Source organism: Palaemon carinicauda, chromosome 16 (assembly GCF_036898095.1).
Source record: "Palaemon carinicauda isolate YSFRI2023 chromosome 16, ASM3689809v2, whole genome shotgun sequence".
Classification (NCBI taxonomy): Eukaryota; Metazoa; Arthropoda; class Malacostraca; order Decapoda; family Palaemonidae; genus Palaemon; species Palaemon carinicauda.
In genome coordinates, this window is record NC_090740.1 from 110381789 (window position 1) to 110398691 (window position 16903).

At 38.7% G+C, this 16903-nt stretch overlaps 1 long non-coding RNA gene across 5 annotated transcripts; it reads left to right on the forward strand.

Moving 5' to 3' along the window:
• Positions 1-9674: 9674 nt before the first annotated feature.
• LOC137655091 (uncharacterized) lies at positions 9675-14232 on the forward strand. Of its 5 annotated transcripts, none has more exons than XR_011046807.1 (8): positions 9675-10014; positions 10243-10319; positions 10524-10689; positions 10905-10991; positions 11201-11355; positions 12315-12443; positions 12700-12853; positions 13724-14232. It is a non-coding gene; the product is annotated as an uncharacterized lncRNA (long non-coding RNA). The 5 variants fall into 5 exon arrangements; XR_011046805.1 differs by having other exon boundaries at positions 10575-10689; XR_011046804.1 differs by having other exon boundaries at positions 10243-10689.
• The last annotated feature ends 2671 nt before the right edge of the window (positions 14233-16903 follow it).

Consider the following 16903-nt stretch of genomic DNA (forward strand, 5'->3'; position numbering starts at 1 on the left):
TTTCTTATTGTTCCTCTTAACCTGACGAGGGACTGCTGATTTATAAATCACCGATGGTAATCATATGAATTTCAACAGTGAAAAAGACATGTAACTGTACTTCAAAATATGATTCTATTTGTGAATTTCAATGTGTATTATAATTGGATACAGTTGGTTAAAAGTCCCTGATTATACACGATATTTTCAAATAGTCGTTCGGGGAGTTAGAACCCTGTGATACCTGACGGTAGTTCTCTTGTAATATCACTCGCAGAAATATTATACAGTAGGAAGCTGCCGAAGGGAACTTCCATCAGGACGACATGGCTCGAGCCCCAAAATAGATTTCTCCTACGTCAAAGTCCATTTTATTTTAATTACAGCTGCACTTTCTAATCGAATTAAAAGCACATAGTTTGGCCAACAGCGTAGACTGGTCAAGCAGTACGTGGGTTATTGAGTATAGATTTTGCGTTTTGAAATTATGTAAATGTAAGACTATTGAGGTAAAAGATTTAAGAATGTGTATCAAGATTAAAGTAAGTTTTTTCTTGACCTATTTCCAATGCTGAAGCCTGTCACGCTTAAGTTGTGGCAATCCTCAATGAACTTGAAGTGTTTCAAGACTAACGGTTTAAAAATGTTCGAAGGGTTTATGAAACTTGAATTTATTAAGAAAATTGAAATATTTAATATCGAAAAATTAAGGACAAAGTATACAGCGGTTTAATTTGTAGCTTTTCTTCTATTGGTTTGTCATTAAGGTGACATTTTGGTACTGGGTAGAGGAGAATGATCATGCTATGAATTTTGGTGTAATTAGTAATCAAATTATTGTTCTTGTTTAGTGTATTTTTTATAACTATTTACTGTCCTTGAGCAACATTCCAGGAAAGTCTGCTGCTGACAAATTTTCAAGAAGATTGAAAATAACAGATTTTGGCCAGCTGCATCAATAGACACCAAGAAGGACGGAGCTTGAGAAGTGCTTTTCAATACTCTCACTGGCCCTGTCTTTGTCATCCCCTTCAGGATTTGTAATAACATAACTTTCTTTTACAGGATTGTATTCTTTGGAAAGTAAGTTATTAGGAGTATTTAATGTTTTGTATATTGTTTTTTTATCCAAAAATATTTTCTTTAAAATTCAACCATGCTATTGACTGGAAAAAAAGTAATTAAACTTTTATACTTTCTATGAAGTTTCAAGATATTCTAAGGTACTTTGAAAAACTATTATGTTAAGGATAAGAAAAATACATTTTTATTGCGATTGTAGGTTATGTGAGGTAGGAACGACTACACGAGTCACAGGTCTTTGACGGGTGATGGTTGTCTGCTGGACCAACAGAAAAGATGAAATTTTTAGCTCAGGAAGGCTTTCTCAATTCTCTCACTGACCCTTTTTTGTTAAGCTTCTTTCAGCATTTTAATAGGGAAGAAATTGTTTAAGTATTTTTTTTTTTGGTGGGGGGAGTTGGTAGTTTTATTTATATTTTTGTATCTGGAAACTTTTTTTTCATCTTAAATTACTATTAACCAGAAAGACTAACAATACTTCCAGTAACTGTTCATGGCATTTAGTGTGGGGCTTATTTTATAATTATTTACCTGCCTTGATCAATATTGCAGGAAGTTTGTTGTTGGCATAAATCAACTACACAACATAGCTTGAGGTATCTATCGACAAAATCCTACAGGGAAACAGCTGATGTTATACGCCTATACCAACTGACATTGTGATGTACGGAGCTTTGTATTACTGTCGGATCCTTTTTTCTTTCTTTTTTTGGTAAGTTTCAGTTTTTATTGCAGGGAGGAAATCGTTTAAAGTAAGTTAATTTTTTGGAGTCTAGCGTTTTGCATTTTTTCCGTATCAGGAAAGAGTTTTTATTTCATCTTATTGTTGGCTAGAAAAACTATTAATTCTTGAAGTGATTTTTCATGGTATTTAATGTGGGTCTTTTTCTATGATGATTTACTTTCCTTAATCAGTTTTTCAAGGCGGTTTTCTGACGTGAATTCACTACATCGACAGACAACAAGAACGTAGAATCTCTTGAGGTCCGATTATGGAAGTTCCATTTGGCATTAGTGTGCTGTAATAACACAACCGGTTTTACAGTGGAAATTATTTATAAGTAAGTTATTTATCCAAGATACTTGTAATTTTTTCATTTCAGGTTCAAATTGGAAATTATTTAAAATTGTTATTTTTCAGACTTAATTTTTTTCCATTTCAGGTTCAAATGAACAATTTTTGCTTTCTAGAAATGGTTAAAACAATGGGTACTTCGAAAGTCTTTGTATATTGTCTCAAGGAAAGGATAAATTCTTTCTCTTTTATTGAGGTTGAAGAAGGGTCTCTTGGGTTAACAAGAGTTCAGGTGTCTGTTTTTTTTTTCTTTTTTTTTTTGAAAGGTTTTCCGTTTGACTTAAAATCAACGACAAATGTAAACAGCTGATGTTTGCCGCGTACATCAACAGACCAGGAGAAGCACGGAGCTTGAGAAGGTTTTCTCATTACTCGCACTGATCCTTTTGTACTTTTTGGTAAGTATCCCTCTGAGTTTTAATAGGATGGAAATCATTTAAAAGTAAATCAATTTTTTGGAGTATGTATTATGTATTTTTTTTGGCCTCTGGAGATTGTTTTTTATTATAACTAGCTATTGGCTAGAAAAACTACTAATTGTTCATGGTGTTTAGTGTGTGGCTTGTTTTATAATTATTTTCTTGTCGTGATCGTTATTCCAGGATAGTTTGCTGTCAACTTAGATTAACTACGTCAACGGACGAGAGGGGAAGATCTTAAAACCTCTCACCGACTTTTTTCTTTTAAGGTAAGTTTCCTACAGCTTTATACAGGAAGGAAATTTAACGCTAAGTTAATTTTTTAGAACAGGTAGTGTTTAGTATTTTAATTTGTATCAGGATTTTTTTTTCTTGTAGAAAACCTATCACTACTTTGAGTAATTGTTCATGGTGTTTAGTGTGGCTTGTTTTATAATGATTTTCTTCCCTTGATCGTTTTTCCAGGATAGTTTGCTGTCGACTTAGATTAACTACGTCAGCAGACGACTGGAACAGAGGAGCACAAGAGGTTTGAATTGCCTTGCTCTTGATGCGCGTCTTTTAGGGAAGTTCCATTCGGCAATTTTTGATGTAATAAACTGCTGGAAATCATTTAAAATGTTATTTTGATAATAAAATAAATTTTTGAATATACTTACCCGGTGATTATAATAGCTGCAACTCTGTTGCTCGACAGAAAACTTTAAGGTAAAATTCGCCAGCGATCGCTACACAGGTTGCGGGTGTGCCCAACAGCGCCATCTGTCGTCCAGATACCCAGTACTCAATGTAAACAAAGAACTCAATTTTCTACTTGTTCCACTACGTCTCTATTGGGGAGGAAGGGAGGGTCCTTTAATTTATAATCACCGGGTAAGTATATTCAAAAATTTATTTTATTATCAAAATAACATTTTTCAATATTTAACTTAGCCGGTGATTATAATAGCTGATTCACACCCAGGGGGGTGGGTAGAGACCAGCAAAGTATGTTTACATTATTATGAGCTAAGAATTTTTATTTCATTTTAGAAGTTATCAAAATAACAAAAACAAAATAAATAGGTACCTGGTAAGGAAGTCGACTTGAACAATTACTCTGCCTTTTTAAGTACGTCTTCCTTACGGAGCCTCGCGATCCTCTTAGGATGCTGATCGACCCCTAGGATCTGAAGTATCAAGGGTTGCAACCCATACCACAGGACCTCATCAAAACCCCTAATCTAGGCGCTTCTCAAGAAATGACTTTGACCACCCGCCAAATCAACCAGGATGCGAAAGGCTTCTTAGCCTTCCGGACAACCCAAAAACAACAATAAAAACATTTCAAGAGAAAGATTAAAAAGGTTATGGAATTAGGGAATTGTAGTGGTTGAGCCCTCACCCACTACTGCACTCGCTGCTACGAATGGTCCCAGAGTGTAGCAGTCCTCGTAAAGAGACTGGACATCCTTAAGATAAAAAGACGCGAACACTGACTTGCTTCTCCAATAGGTTGCGTCCATTATACTTCGCAGAAATCTATTTTGTTTAAAGGCCACGGAAGTTGCGACAGCTCTAACTTCGTGTGTCCTTACCTTCAGCAAAGCTTGGTCTTCCTCACTCAGATGTGAATGAGCTTCTCGTATTAGCAATCTGATAAAATAGGATAAAGCATTCTTTGACATAGGCAAAGATGGTTTCTTAACTGAACACCATAAAGCTTCAGACAGGCCTCGTAAAGGTTTAGTTCGTTTTAAATAGAACTTAAGAGCTCTCACAGGGCATAAGACTCTTTCTAGTTCATTTCCAACCATATTCGATAAGCTTGGAATATCGAACGATTTCGGCCAAGGTCGAGAAGGCAGCTCGTTTTTGGCTAGAAAACCAAGTTGTAGAGAACATGTAGCCGTTTCAGATGAAAATCCGATGTTCTTGCTGAAGGCATGAATCTCACTGACTCTTTTAGCTGTGGCTAAGCATACCAGGAAAAGAGTCTTTAAGGTGAGATCTTTTAGGGAGGCTGATTGTAGCGGCTCGAACCTGTCTGACATGAGGAATCTTAGTACCACGTCTAAATTCCAACCAGGTGTAACCAAACGACGCTCCTTCGTGGTCTCAAAAGACTTAAGGAGGTCCTGTAGATCTTTATTGTTGGAAAGATCTAAGCCTCTGTGACGGAAGACTGATGCCAACATGCTTCTGTAACCCTTGATAGTGGGAGCTGAAAGAGATCGTTCTTTCCTCAGGTATAAAAGGAAGTCAGCTATTTGAGTTACAGAGGTACTGGTCGAGGATACAGATACTGACTTGCACCAGTTTCGGAAGACTTCCCACTTCGATTGGTAGACTCTAAGGGTGGATGTTCTCCTTGCTCTAGCAATCGCTCTGGCTGCCTCCTTCGAAAAGCCTCTAGCTCTCGAGAGTCTTTCGATAGTCTGAAGGCAGTCAGACGAAGAGCGTGGAGGCCTTGGTGTACCTTCTTTACGTGTGGCTGACGTAGAAGGTCCACCCTTAGAGGAAGAGTTCTGGGAACGTCTACTAGCCATCGAAGTACCTCGGTGAGCCATTCTCTCGCGGGCCAGAGGGGAGCAACTAGCGTCAACCTTGTCCCTTTGTGAGAGGCGAACTTCTGCAGTACCTTGTTGACAATCTTGAACGGAGGGAATGCATATAGGTCTAGATGTGACCAATCTAGGAGAAAGGCATCTATATGAACTGCTGCTGGGTCCGGGATTGGTGAGCAATATATTGGGAGCCTCTTGGTCATCGAGGTTGCGAAGAGATCTATGGTTGGCTGGCCCCAGGTGGCCCAAAGTCTCTTGCATACATCCTTGTGGAGGGTCCATTCTGTTGGAATGATTTGTCCCTTCCGACTGAGACAATCTGCCATGACATTCAAGTTGCCTTGGATGAACCTCGTTACTAGCGAAATGTTTAAACGTCAGTGAGTGGGTCCCTCCTTGCTTGGAGATGTACGCCAAAGCCGTGGTGTTGTCCGAGTTCACCTCCACCACTTTGCCTTGAAGGAGAGACTTGAAGCTTTTCAAGGCCAGATGTACTGCCAGTAGCTCCTTGCAGTTGATATGCATTGTCCTTTGACTCGAGTTCCATATTCCCGAGCATTTCCGACCGTCTAATGTCGCGCCCCAGCCTACGTCCGATGCGTCCGAGAAGAGAACGTGGTTGGGAGCCTGAACAGCCAGGGGCAGACCCTCTCTGAGGCTGATACTGTCCTTCCACCATGTCAGGCAAGACTTCATCTTCTCGGAAATGGGGACCGAGACCGCTTCTAGCGTCTTGTCCTTTTTCCAGTGAAATGCTAGGTGATATTGAAGAGGACGGAGGTGTAGTCTTCCTAATGACACGAACTGTTCCAGGGATGATAGCGTCCCTATCAGACTCATCCACTTCCTGACTGAACATCGTTCCTTCTTCAGCATGTTCTGGATGCATAACTGGGCTTGGCTTGTTCTGGGGGCCGACGGAAAAGCCCGAAAAGCTAGACTGTGAATCTCCATCCCTAAATATACAATAGTTTGGGATGGGATCACTTGTGACTTTTCCATATTGACAAGGAGACCCAATTCCTTGGTCAGATCTAGAGTCCACTTTAGATCCTTCAGACAGCGACGAATGGAAGAAGCTCTGAGAAGCCAGTCGTCCAAATAGAGGGAGGCTCGGATGTCCGCTAAATGAAGGAATTTGTCTACATTCCTCATCAGCCTCGTAAACACAAGAGGAGCTGTGCTTAGGCCAAAGCACAGGGCTTGAAACTGGTAGACAACCTTTTCAAAAACGAATCTCAGAAAAGGTTGGGAGTCCGGGTGGATGGGGACGTGGAAGTAGGCGTCCCTTAGGTCTAACGAGACCATCCAGTCTTCCCTTTTGACCACTGCTAGAACCGACTTTGTGGTCTCCATGGAGAACGTCTGCTTTGTGACAAAGACATTCAGCGCACTGACGTCTAGCACCGGCCTCCACCCTCCTGTCTTCTTTGACACCAAGAAGAGACGGTTGTAGAATCCCGGGGTTTGATGGTCCAGGACTTTGACTACCGCTCCCTTCTCTAGTAAGAGAGACACTTCCTGTTTCAATGCTCGTCTCTTGTCTTCCTCTCTGTACCTGGGAGAGAGATCGATGGGAGACGTTGCTAGAGGGGGTTTTCGTACAAACGGGATCTTGTACCCCTCTCTGAGCAACTTCACAGATTGTGCATCTGCGCCTCTCTTTTCGCAGGTCTGCCAGAAGTTCTTGAGTCTGGCTCCCACTGCTGTCTGAAGAAGCTGGCAGTCAGACTCTGCCCTTAAAGGACTTGGTTCCTTTCTTGTTTCCACGTCTCCCTTCGGCACGAGCACCTCCTCTGCTGGAGGGTCTGCCACGAAAGGGCGGAATAAAACGGGACGCTGGAGTGTCCATCCTTGGTCTAGCTGACAAGGTAGGCAAAGGGGTGGCTTTGCGAGCAGAGGACGCAACAAGATCGTGAGTATCCTTCTGTATCAAAGAAGCGGCAATCTCCTTAATCAGGTCCTCTGGAAAAAGGCACTTGGAAAGAGGAGCAAACAGAAGTTCGGATCTCTGGCATGGTGTAACTCCAGCTGAAAGGAATGAGCATAGGTTCTCACGCTTCTTAAGGACTCCGGACACAAAAGATGCAGCAAGCTCATTAGACCCATCATGTACGGCCTTGTCCATGCAGGACATGATGAGCAAGGAAGTCTCCTTCTCTGTCGGAGAGATCTTTCTGCTTAGAGCTCCTAGACACCAGTCTAAAAAGTTAAAAACCTCGAAGGCTCTAAATATACCTTTCAAAAGGTGGTCCAGGTCCGAAGATGACCAACATATCTTTGAGCGTCTCATGGCTAGGCAGCGGGGAGAGTCTACTAGACTTGAGAAGTCGCCCTGGGCAGAGGCAGGAACTCCCAAGCCGAGAACTTCTCCCGTGGCATACCAGACGCTCGATCTAGAAGAGAGTCTAGCACGGGGAAACGTAAAGGCTGTCTTCCCTAAACTCTTTTTGGACTGCAGCCATTCTCCTATCACTCGTAAAGCTCTCTTGGACGAGCGTGCGAGGACGAGTCTAGTAAAGGCAGGAGTGGTTGACGGCATGCCTAACACAAACTCTGACGGAGGAGAGCGCGGAGCCACAGACACAAACTGGTCCGGAAACATCTCTTTGAACAGGGCCAAAACTTTCCTAAAGTCCAAAGAGGGTTGCGTAGACTTAGGCTCGTCCAGTTCTGAATGCGGTTCATCTACGTGTGCAGCACCATCATCATCAGAAAGTCCTTCATCCGAGTATTGAGGAGGAAGCGGCAACGGAGTGAGTAACGGCTGGTTAGCTGAGTCCGGTCGCACGGGTGCATGCGTGACTGAGCCGGACGCAACGTCATGGAACTGTTGCCCAGTCTGTGAGCTGGCAACAACCATAGCAGCGCGGGGACGCACAGCGTCTACTCCAGACTGTCTAGACTGATGTGGGTGAGCAGTGGCAACCACACTGGGTTGCGGAGGTTGACGCACCGCGTCAAAACAAAACAACTCTGACGGTTGTTGAACCTCACGAACGTCAACGGATACCTCCGTGCGTCGCTGAACGTCAACATGCGGCTGGCAGACCACACTGGAACGCATGGGTGGAGGAACTCTCTCAACTGGAGTGCGTGAGAAGGTTACCTCAGCGTCCCCAGGACGCACAACCGAGCGTGTGGGTGGTTGTAGGCAAGGAGCTGCACTAGCTGGTGCGGCAGCAACCTTCTCCGCACGAAAGTCCTGCATAAGCGACGTTAGTTGAGACTGCATGTCTTGCAGTAAAGACCACTTAGGGTCTACAGGAGCAGGTGCGGCGACAGACGGTGTAACTGTCTGAAGCGGTACCGCTTTGCCTCTCTTAGGAGGTGAGCAATCATCGGATGACTGCAGCGAGTCCGAACTGACCCAGTGGCTACAGCTGGGCCGTTGGACTTGCGCGGAAGGGACCGGCTTGCGCTTTAACGGTCGTGAGACCTTGGTCCATGGTTTCTTGCGAGAAACACCTTCCGAAGACGAGGTATAAATGGGCTCTCTCGTCTTTGTGAGGCAGGGGCGATCTTGGGTAGATACGCCCGATACCACGGAGGGAACGTCTGTTCGCTGATTAAAGCCTCTCGAACCCATTTGTCGTACGACATTGCTTCTCCCCTGGACTTGGGAGCTTGCAAGAGGTCCCGGACTAGGAGGACGACAGGCACGAACAGACGAACCCTCAAGCGCAACACTATCCACAACACTATCACTCACTTTAACACTTCCCACTGCACTTTTACACTTCAGCTCCTTCACATCCGCCATGAGCTGATTACGGTCACTAGCCAGGGACTCAACTCTCTCACCCAGAGCTTGGATGGCACGCATCATATCAGCCATCGAAGGTTCCTGAGTGCCAGAAGGGGGATTAGGAGCAACCACTACAGGGGAAGGAATAGGTTGTGGGGCATGAGGAGAGGAAATGTCAATAGAACGAGAGGAACTTCTCCTAACTCTATCTCTCTCTAGCCTACGTGTATACTTTTGGAATTCGATAAAATCGAATTCCGAAAGCCCAACGCACTCCTCACATCGATCTTCCAATTGACAGGTTTTATCCCGACAATTGGAACAAACAGTGTGAGGGTCGATAGAGGCCTTCGGAAGACGCCTTGAACAGTCCCTAGCATTGCACTTCCTAAATTTTGGGACTTGTGAAGGGTCAGCCATTTTGAATTGGTCAAAGGGGAATTAAAAAACTATCAAAAAGTCATCAACAAAGAATCCGTAATCAAAAAGAGTTCAAGGAATTGCGAAGAGAAAGCCTGCACAGCGAAAGCTCAAAACTAGAATAGTGTACTTCACCAATTAGTTGTGAAAACAAATCCAGTTTAGCAACAGCGAATAAGCACGTCTTGTCGGTAGCACGACAGAGAGAAAATTGAGTTCTTTGTTTACATTGAGTACTGGGTATCTGGACGACAGATGGCGTGTTGGGCACACCCGCAACCTGTGTAGCGATCGCTGGCGAATTTTACCTTAGAGTTTTCTGTCGAGCAACAGAGTTGCAGCTATTATAATCACCGGCTAAGTTAAATATTGAAAAAGTAAGTTTATTTTTTAATATATTTGCATATTTTTCTCATTTGGAAAGTATTCTCTCTCAGATTCAAACTTTGTCTAGAAAAACTAAAAAGTACTCACTCTTTCTTTCCATAAATGGTTTCAACAATGGGCACTTTGAAGGTCTTGTTTATTGTCTTGATAAGGTAAATTTTTCCTTTTATGTGCGGCTAAACGGGATTAACGAGAGTCCAGGTGTCAGGTTTCTTGACAGGATTTTTCCGTTGAAAAAAAAAACGACGGCAAATGGAGACATCTGATGTGTGCCACATACACCAACATTCAGGAAGAAGCACGGAGCTCAAAAATGGTTTCTCATGATTTGCTGGCTTTTTTTTGTTCTTCTTTTGGGTAAGTTTCCTTTATTTTTTATAGAAAGGTAATTGTTCAAAAGTAAGTTGACTTTTTAAGAGTGGGTAGCATTATTATTATTATTATTTTTTTTTTTTTTTTTTGCACAGGGAATAGGTTTTATTATTTCATCTTATTACTGGCTAGAAACCCATTAATTCTTGAAGTGATTGTTCATGGTGTGTAGAGTGGGGCTTGTTTTATAATAATTTTACTGTCCTTGATCAGTTTTTCAGGACAGTTTTCTGACGACTTGAATTCACTCCATCAACAGACGACAAGAGGAGCTCAAGAGGTCCGATTATGTAAGTTTCATCTGGTGTTAATGTGCTGTAATAACAACTGGTTTTTACTGTGGAAATTACTTAAAAGTGAGTTATTTCTCAGAGACATGTAATTTTTTATTTCATTTCTGGTTCAAATTAATGTTTGCTTTCTGGAAATGGTTAAAGCAATAGGCATTTTGAAAGTTTATTGCCTTGATAAATTTTTTTTCATTGTGTTTAAAGGAGGGTCTCTTCGGATAACGTGAGTTCAGGTGTCATAGGTTTTTTTAACAGGATTTTTCCGATGACCAAAAACCGATTATAACAGCTGATGTTTGCCGCACTCAACACAAGAAGAACAACGGAGCTTGAGAAGACTCATTACTCACTGAGCTTTATCTACTTTTTGGTAAGTTTCCTTCTGGTCTTTATACAGGAAGGAAATCATTTAAAAGAAAATTTTTTTTTTTAGAATAGGTAGTGTTTTGTATTTCATTTTGTAGGAATTTTTTTTCCTACAATTTTTATTTGCTAGAAAACCTACCAATACTTTAGGTAATTGTTCATGGTGTTAAGTGTGGGGCTTGTTTTATAATGATTTTCCTGCCTTGATCGTTTTTCCAGGATAGTTTGCTGTCGATTTAGATTAACTACGTCAACAGACGAGAAGGGAAGATCTTAAATCCTCTCACCGACTTTTTTTCTTTTTTGGTAAGTTTCCTACAGCTTTATACAGGAAGGAAATTTAAAACTAAGTTAATTTTTAGAACAGGTAGTATTTAGTATTTTAATTTGTATCAGGATTTTTTTTTCTTAAATTGTTTTTGGGTAGAAAATCTATCATTACTTAAGTAATTGTTCATAGTGATTAGTGTGTGGCTTGTTTTATAAGGATTTTCTTGGCTTGATCGTTTTTCCAGGATAGTTTGCCGTTGACTTCGATTAACTACGTCAACAGACAACTGGAACAGAGGAGCACAAGAGGTTTGAATTGCAGTACTCTTAATGCCCGTCTTTTAGGGAAGTCCCATATGGCATACTTGGGCTGTAGTAAACTGCTGGAAATCATTTAAAAGTAAGTTGATTTTTAAAGATACTGGTAATTTTCTCATTTGGGAAGTGTGTTTTCTCAGATTCAAATTTGACCATTTAGAAAAACTAAGAAATAATCACTTGCTTTCTAGAAATTGTTTCAACAATTTGTACTTTGAAAGGTTTGTTTATTGTTTTGAGCATAGGATAAATTCTTTTATTGAGGTTAAATGGGACTTAACGAGAGTTCATGATGTCATAGATTTTTCTGACAAGATTTTGCTGTTGACAAAAACCGATGATAAATGGATACATCCGATGTTTGCCACATACACCAACATTCAGGATGAAGCATGGAGCTCAGAAAAGGCTTTTTCATGACTCACTGACCCTTTTTCCTTTAGGGTTTTATAATGAAATTGTTTAAAAGTAATTTTATTTTTTCGAGTAGGTTATGTATTTTTTCGAGTAGGTTATGTATTTTTTCTTTATCAGGAAAAAGGTTTTTTATTTCATCTTATTATTGGCTAAAAAAACTTAATTCTTGAAGTTATTGTTCATGGTGTTAAATGTTTCTGACTTTTTTTTATAATAATTTATTGGCTTTGATCAGTTTCAGGATAGTTTTCTGACGACATGAATTCACTACACCAACAGACGACAAGAACGTAGGTCCTCATGAGGTCCAATTATGGACGTTCCATTTGGTATTCATGCGCTGTAATAACTCGCCTGGTTTTACAGTGGAAATTATTTTAAAGTAAATTATTTTCCAAAGAGACGTGTAATTCTTATTTTAATTTCAGGTTCAAATTAACAATTCTTATTTTCATTTCAGGTTCAAATTAACAATCTTTTCTTTCTAGAAATTGTTTCAACAATGGGTACTTTGTAAGTCTTGTTTATTGTCTTGAGGACAGGATAAATTTCTTTTCTTTTACTGTGGTTAAAGAAGGGTCTCTTGAGATAACGAGAGTTCAGGTGTCATATGGTTTTTGACAGGATTTTTCTGGTGACAAAAATTGGCAACAAATGGAAACAGCTGATGTTGACCGCATACACCAAGCGACAAGAAGCGTGGAGATTGAGAAAGCTGTTTCATTTCTCCCACTGATGCTTTTATTCCTTTTGGTAAGTTTCTTTCAGCTTTTTACAGAAAGGAAAATTTTTTAAAGTTCCTTCAGCTTTTTACAGGAAGGAAATGCTTTAAAAAAAGTTTATTTTTTGGAGCACGTAGTGTTTTTATAATTTTTCTCGTTTCAGGAGACAGGTTTTTTCATTAACTAGCTATTGGCTAGAAAAACTCCTAATACTTTAAGTAATCTTTCATGGTGTTTACTGTGGGGCTTATTTTATAATGATTTACTGGTCTTCGTCAATATTCCAGGAAAGTTTGCTATAGACTTCTTGAGGTATCTTGACACAACATTACAAGATAGAAACATTTGATGTTTGCCAGCTCCATCAACAGACGACAAGAATGGAGAAGCTCAAGAGGTCCAATTCTCATGATGGTTTTACAGGCTGAAAATATTTCAAAAGTAAGTTACTGTATTTTCTTGGGAGTAGGTATAGATACCTGTCAACTTATGACTGGTGGACTTTACGACCATGAATGATATGTCTGGCGACATGTATTTACGGTATTCGTCAAACCGAGAAGTTTTATGTATAAATTGTCAAATAGAGCACAATTCAGAATATGAAATTTCACAATTAAAATCAATAAATATACAGTATCAATAATTGCATGACTTAATACTTGAAATTTAGTTACAAGTTGCCTAATAAAACACTCTTAGAAAGCGGAAGTCAAAAAGTAAAATTAGTTTACAACAGTGTAACGGATTAATTTTACTTAGAACAACTTATGACCAGATCGGATTACAACTTGCTGATCGGAACCAAATGTACAGTAGTCATAAGTCGACTAGTACCTATGACGTCTTATATTTTTTTTTTATATCTGAAGAATTTTCTTTTAAAATACAGGTATAAAAAAGTTAAAAAAAAGTTAAAGTTGCAGGTTTTAGGTCTCCACTGAGACGATCTACATCATTCTTCTAGGGCAACCATATAGTAACAGATGGTTCTGTCAAATTGTTGACAAATTTCAAGTGTTTGGCAAATGGCAAGACAGTAGGAAATATTACCGGTGTTTGAATATGGAGAAATATTAAGGCAATTTTTTTAATTTGGTTTTAAAAGAATTTCTTGGAGTGATAAGCATTATGGATGAAAAGTTAAAATATTCTAATTACAAATTGTATAATTAATATAACATTAAAAAAGACAAAACCATCAAATTATTGAACAAGATCAATCGCTAGTTCAAATTATTGAGCAAGATCAATCGTTAGTTCAAGAAAAGTTTTTTAACCTCGGGACTAATGCTGAAATTTCTCTTTCAGATTAGCGATATGCATGCGGGAGATTAGTGTCTGAAAGCATTTACCTCCGTATTTAATTTCTTCTGAAGGGGCCTCGACTCGACGTAGTTCCCACCAAGCACAGTGTCATCACTATCAAGATGAGTGCTCGCTAGATTCAGAAAGGACATTTTCCGAAATGAAAGATCAAGTAAGGAGTAGTTCAAAGAACTATTATTGAAGAACTGGAAGAATGAAACGAGCACCAATCAACTAGTTTGAACAAGTTCTTCATCGTCGGAGTATTCAACTTTCAAATTCTATAAGCTTTCGGGAAATTAAATGAAAGTTCTTAAAATATACATATTTTGTGTAATGTGAGGGTCTTCTATTTCATTGGGTCATGCTACATTTGTGCTGAATGTATAAAACTTTCTATGTATTATGATGTTTCATGGATCAATCAATAATATAAAATTTTGGAAACAAATTAATGTAAAATTTTTCAAGTCATAATTTAAATTATTTATCCACTTGATATACAGATGATATTTTATAAGCAAGTATAATGATGAAATAATTGTATGTACCCGTATTCATTATTCCTAATTATTTCTATAAATCTTTGATATTCTTATTTCATCTCTGAAAGTAAACTTTCTGATACGTTTACCCCTAAAAACTAAATTTGTTCCTATGCTTATACAAACTTTTGAGTCACTTTTATGGGTTTACTCCTGAGTAAATTTACTATGACCAGAAAAAACAAAAAGTTACATAGCTGACGACCAAATATGGTTACTAAGCAACTCTGGATGGTAGCACACTTGTGTCTAATTTATTCTTGTTTTCCTCATGGCCAATTTTGGAGTAACAGAATTTATTGTTGAAATTTCAAGCTATTGATGAATAGTTTAGACTAGTATAGCAATTTGCAATATAACAAAGTAAGAGCAGTCTTGCTGGTGGTAGTGTTGAGGAAGGGTTATGGTACTATTCAAAATTCTACCCAGTTATTAATTTCCTTCATACCTTCACAATTTGGAAAAGATTTAAGGTTCTACAAAAAAAAAAAAAAAAGCACTGGAAATAGTTCGTTCTTTCTCGGCTTGTATAAGCGTTTCTCTTTTTGAAAGCCTTTTCTTCTTGGAGACTAGTTCTAAATGTTTCTAGCTAGATGTAAGTAGTTTTGACCAGGTTCTTCATTGAGAGCCCTTCCAAAAAGGACAATTTGTCCTAAATTGTATTTTTCCTAGCTATCCAAACCTATAATCAATTAATATAGGAATTCGTGTTAGCTGAGCTGAAGCGAATTCCTATATTAAATGATTACGAGGTTTGTATATCACGTCGGAACAATTATAGCTACAAGTTAGGAAGTTTGAATGGTTTTAATGCTGACCTTGGTATCAAGGCTTAGGTGTGTATCAATTTCAAAATATATTCTATTTCATCTATCTGCCCTTTGGAGTTTCCATGAACCTGTTTCTTTTCATGCATATGCTGAAAAGAATTTATAGTTTGGTTATTTTCAAGAATAGAAACATTTGTCCAAAAGTTGAACTAAGGCTTTCCTAGTGTAAATCCCTCGTCTCTACTTGGAATTCTTTTAATTTCATCTGAAACTGGGAAGAATTCTTTTAATTTCATCTGAAACTGGGAAGAATTCTTTTAATTTCATCTGAAACTGGAAAGAATTCTTTTAATTTCATCTGAAACTGGGAAGAATTCTTTTAATTTCATCTGAAACTGGAAAGAATTCTTTTAATTTCATCTGAAACTGGGAAGAATTCTTTTAATTTCATCTGAAACTGGAAAGAATTCTTTTAATTTCATCTGAAACTGGAAAGAATTCTTTTAATTTCATCTGAAACTGGAAAAGGTCAGGGTTTCCAAAATCTTTATGGCAAGAAAGATCTTAAAAAAAAAACTTTGTCAGGAAATAGACGTAAAGTATGCTGTCTGTCCCAGATCATGGTGTCTTCTCACGAGGCCAAAGCCACCCCTACTTCTGTAATCAAGTCTCACACTAGCTCATACCTATCGGTCCTCTCAAGTTTATTCATCCACTGATCTTTACGATATCCTAACACCCAATGTAAGACAACAACTCAGCAGTTTACTACTTTAATTTCATCATACCTTTGACCCTCAGTACCCTGGATATTAAGGAAAAGATGGTCCTTTCTAGGCTGTGGTCAAAATGGATCCTTTTTCTCCACCTTGGCACAAAGCCACATTAAACCCCGTAATCAAGGGACAAATTAGAAGAACTCCGGAAAATTTTGAGTTGGAATCTCATGGTTATTCGAACATCCAGAGGATGAGAAAGTTGTAGTTTAATATGTCAAGAAAGTCTTGAGTTTCCTCTTGAAAGACTAAATATCTTCAGTCTCTTATGTAGTAGTTTTTTTGTATAATCTTGAGGCCACATTTGAAAGCTCTAGAACCTACTGTAGACATATCTTGGTTTCAATAATTTGTAACCATCTGTAAGCTTGTGCCAATACCATTTGATAGCTGAATATGTAGCAGTTCTATTAGATATTTAGAATTTCTCTAAAATCTTCATTGATTTACCCAGGTTAAAACTAATTCAAGCTATAGCTTCACTCAAAAGCACTGGTCCTTCATAACCACTCTTAGCAATGTCATTATTTTTGTTGCAGAATATTTTAAATCAATCAACTACATACCATAAGTTCTTACATGGCAAATACCTTTGCTTTTAAAGTTAGTTGGAAAAGAGAAAAAGAATTGTTTGTTTTTAGTACAAGTTGTAAAAGATAAATCTCAAGTTATAAGTTCCACAATTAAATTCCCGGCCAAAAACAAAAACTTGGAATACTTTACGAAATCGAATGTATCACAAATTAAATTTGTTTGACAGTAAGGAACAGTACTGAAACTGGAATGCAATAACTGCTGTTTACAAATTATCAAACTTCATATATATGTTGTACAAAGTCAATATTGATAAGTGATGATTAAATCCATGGTACATTTGACTGAACCCATTCATTCTTTTCACATCTGATTTGGTATGTATGGTTTTGTATGCAACAGCTTCTACGGTTAACTAAAGCTTTATATGCACAATCAGTACTTTGCTTCATAAACATGAAGTATGCTGTGATACATGAAATACCCAAGTGTATACAATAAACTGATCTTGTGGTTCTGACTTCTGTGGTGCGTGGGGTTTCCCTGCGTGATGGGACC